The following is a 4,626-nucleotide window of genomic DNA, read 5'->3' as shown; positions in this document are numbered from 1 at the left end:
CTATGGTGATAGTTATTTAGGAGTAGGACCTGTGACAGTATGTGGACTGGCACTGACTTCAGAGCGTCAAAGGATGTTGAACGACTTGTAGCACTTCAGGCAGGCTCCACATGAGAAAGCAGTTCTTAACTGGGGGATTCAAGAGGTCACTCCTTGCAGGAATCTTTTAAGGAGGGCATGTGACCCTAGGGGTTAGGTCTGCCTCTTTGAGAGGACTGTGAACAAAGAGGAGGCCTGCTACTTAAGGGAGTTTAGCTTCAGGTGCATCTGGAGCCCAGGGTGAAGGAAAAGAAGGGTTAGGCAAAAATGTTGGTCTTCCCTGGTTTGTGAGTCTTCATTTCTACGTCAGCGCAGGAAAACCTTCAAGATAGATGGATGGATTCAGGTAGTGGATGGTGAGTGTATGCCAAGATGGTGTTTATCATTCCCTCTGGGAGGCCAGATCATCATAACTAGTGCCATAGGCATTCAGGCAAATCCAATTTGTGTGCCGGTGGTACAGCTGCAAGATCTCTGAGAGTCATGGATGTCTGGGCAAGCAGAGGTCCATTAAGATGAAAAAGGCTCGTTCTTCCTGCCCTTTCTTGAGGACTCAGGCTATTAGGAGCAATGGGAAAATGGTGTAGAGAAGCCCCAGTGGCCAAGGGGTGGTCAGGATGTTTCTGCTTTGTAGGCCTGGAAGTGGGAGAAGTCGCACTGCATCGGATGAGTTTAAGAGCTCCACAGATGTGCATCTGAAACTACTCTGTATGGACTGGAACACTGTCCTTGCTAACATCCGCTTCCCCAGCTGCATCCAACATCCGCTGAGCCAATCTGATAGGGTACTGAGCTCACCGCCTGTTTTCTATTATGATGGCGGTGAGATGTTGCTCCACACAGTTTATGTGATCTGATGCTTCCAGCAGAAATAGTCACAAGTAGGTGCCCCCGCCCCCACTGGTAGCTGACATGTACATTAGTCATGGAATTGTCACTCTGTTCTTTTTGAACAAGTAATATACTTCAATTGCTGTATTCGTCATAAGCATCATCTCACCAAGTTTCAGTTATACCTATCAAGTCATATTTACCCTCCTGTATTAGGAGTTCAAGTTTGTCCCATTTGTTTCTTATACTCTGGGCATTAGTATACAGACATCAGAGACCATGTGATTTATGGTTTGGCTTCCTCCCTACATTTTTATGAAGACTGTTATTGTCAAGAATGCTCAGTTGCAGCACGTCTTGCACTGATTGTTATCTCCTTTCACTGTATGCTATCCTCCCATCACTTGCAAATTTAAGCTAAACAAAAGAGCATCACACACCTTAAACCAATAGTTACACAAAATGCCCCTTCTTCCTCGATCCACACAATTCTCATCAAGGAGTTTCAATGGCCTGAGACTCCTGCCTAGAGTTACCCAGAAGTATTGCTTCAGCTGAATGTTACTTTTACCCTCAGAGCCTTTTTGGGGGGGGGGGGACAGGGAGCAATTGGCCCAGGCTTTGCATATGGGGGGGGCTTACACATAGTTGTTCTGTCCACTATGCCTCTTGATAGCACTGTTCATATGATCCATCAGGGCAGCTGGGTGTCCTCATGGATTAAGTGTGACATCAGGTTGGTCTTCCATCTTTTAACAGTCCACTTGTTAGTCTTCAACCTGTGGCTTTTTTTGTTCACCATTTTATGTTGACCATGCACCGCCCATGGGATGTTCAGTCTCACATTCAGCTTTTGAGATATTCAGCTCCTTTCCTGAGTGGGCTATTGAGAGGCAGATTGGTGGATGTTGTCCATTACTTTGATGCCCTTTTTGTTTGCTGGCCCTGTCACCTCCAGGCAATGTCAGCAGATGAAGTCTGAAGTTGGATTCTCAGGCCTAGTCCTGTCTTTTACCCATGAAGAGTTTAGTGTAGAAAATGCATAGGATTTCCGCTTTGTTGGATGTTGGGAAGGTTTCACTTACAGAGCTTTAGGAAATAGGGCCTTTCTCTGCCATTTTGTGATCTGATGCAGGAATACGTCCCATCAGAGTCACAATTACTAGGAGTATGCAAGAGCATCTTTTCCTTTGGAGTTTAATGGGGTGTCCTTGAGGCTGAGTTTTGGGGGCATGGGGTATTGAATCATCTTTAGTGTCAGCTGATGTGCTGAGCCTTGGCTGGTACCTAGGCTGAGAAAGGCATAACTAGGGACCTTACCTTTCTTGAGTTTTTTCCCATCATTATGCCCATGCCACCTGTCGGTTATGCTTTAAGTTGGATTCCTGCATTGAGCAGGGGGTTGGACTCGATGGCCTTATAGGCCCCTTCCAACTTTACTATTCTGATTCTACATCTGGGCAGAAAGCATTGCCAATTCTGTGGTGCATTTTTGGTGCAACAACCAGGTCATGGTGTGCATCATCAATTTGTTCACACCTAAGAGCCCTAAGGTCATGGGGGCTGGTTCTCATGTTTGTCAAGCAATGCCTCTGCTTCAACATACTTTTTTTTGCACACTTACAGCATTGCCAACACCCTGTCACATCATCAGATGGTGTGTTTTTGGGAGTTGGCCCCTTCAGCCAGGACTCAGACACAACCAAAGCCAGGGGAATTGCGGAAGCTTGATAGTTTGAAGCAGAGAAGGCCACAATGCTGTCCCTTGCCACCGGCACTTGATCCAGGTGTATCAAAGCAAGTAGGCAGTTCAGCAAGTGTCAGATGGACAGGCTGCTGTGGTCTGTCCCTGTGGAGCAGCTTATGGAATTCTGTGTATGGCTGTCTGCCTGGACAATTAAGGGTAACTTAGAAGGTTTGAGGGTGAAAACTAGGGGCATTTGTGATAGTTCAGTGGATTTTAGCTTTAGGAAGATATGGGGGGGGGTCATGTTCATCCATCCAGATGCTCACTCCATGTCCCCTTATATTTTTCTTGGCCACAGAAGCCTTTGGCCTTCTCTCTGTAGCTTCAAGTTCAAGGGTTGTTTTTTCCATGAAGCAACTACCACATTTGGGACCTTTAGGATGGGGGAATTTCTTAAATTGGCAACCTTGGCTATTGAGGGATTGTGCCTGGTTCAGGCTTTAAAGTTATTGTAGGGGGTTATGAGTGTCGTGCCTCTCGTCTTACCCACCACTACCTTAATGACATGGACGTGCTTGGAAAAATCATTAATTTTATGGTATGTGTAAGGCATGTTAAGAGTAGAACATGCCTTACACATACCATAAAATTAATTTTTCCAAGCATATCCATGACTTTGTAATTAAGGTAGTGGTGGGTAAGATGAGAGGCAGGACACTCATAACCCTCTACAATAACGTGTAATATTTCTCTTACTTGAAAATGTGATCAGACAGCCCTGCTGCACTTGGGGGCCCTCCTGCTCAACTTGCTGAAAGGACCCTGGACTCCTGCCCCAAAGTTCTGCTGTGAGGACACCCACTGCATTTTGGACACAGATAAGTAAGTGTGATAAATCAAATTTTACAAACTAGTATCTTATGAGATCCAAATTATTCATTAACTTGCTTTTAGACAGAGGCTCCTGTTCCTAGACTAGCCTCAATTTATTTGGTTAAACTAAGCCAAAACACAGTTGGTTCTGAAAGTACAAGTGAATCAAATTGGGGTAAGCTAAGTCAGACAAGCAAGTTTAAAATATAATAAACCAATTTCTGGATGTATTAGCTGTTGCTGCTGCTCCTAAAAGTGGTGTAGATGGTAGGGTAGTTCAAGCTCAAGTCCTATATACAAGAGGGGACAACCCTGTGGCCCGCAGACCGTATCTGGCCTGCCAAGCTATTGCAAGTCACTCACCAGCCCCCAGGAAATTGGGCACCACTTCTTTTTGAATCTCAGCCCATTACTGCAACAGAGAAACTGACCAGTTGCAGCACCAGCTTAAGTGAGGTTTAAATCTCTCCACCATGCCTAGAGCTGCAATGGAGAAATTGCCCCATTATACCACTGCGCTGAGAGGAGGGTTTTAACCCTTTCCTAGCACTGGAATGGAGATTTAGATCTCATCCCAGCTTTGTGATGGGAATGTGTGTAGTGTGTATTTATGGGTGTCCATTGTGTGTACAGTGCTCTGTGGCACGTGTGTGTTGTCTGTAGGTTTGTGCAGCCCGCATGTATGGGTTTCTGTCTGCATCCAAGTGCAAGCTGTCACAACCACTATGGCCACAAGCACTCATGCATGCATGCTAACATATAGCCCTTGTACCATTATCAATCTGAATGTGATGCTCAGCCCAAAAAAAGGTTAGCCATTTCTGCTATACACACTTATATAGGCCTTACTTCTAGTCATGCATTGTTAGCTGGCAAACATGTCTGAGGCTGGCAATGATTTGTTTGAATTAATATCACCATTATTAGACAAAGGGACAGGAGTGGGAGGACACAATCCTCTATACTGAATATATCTGAAAAGTTGTTAACAATGGAAGACTGGCTGCAAATCCCGAGAATAGAGAACTGCCGTGCACAATTCCAGGCTATATTCTATATAACACACCACCACACATATTTTTTAATAGATACATACACACATTTTAATAAAACATATTGGTATTGACCCACCTGTAAAAGTTATTCATAGATAGCTATAAAATAAAGAATAATTTAATAAACAAGACACCTCTGCA

This window comes from Rhineura floridana, chromosome 2 (genome assembly GCF_030035675.1).
Source record: "Rhineura floridana isolate rRhiFlo1 chromosome 2, rRhiFlo1.hap2, whole genome shotgun sequence".
NCBI classification, from domain to species: Eukaryota; Metazoa; Chordata; class Lepidosauria; order Squamata; family Rhineuridae; genus Rhineura; species Rhineura floridana.
Note: the sequence above shows the minus strand (reverse complement) of the source record.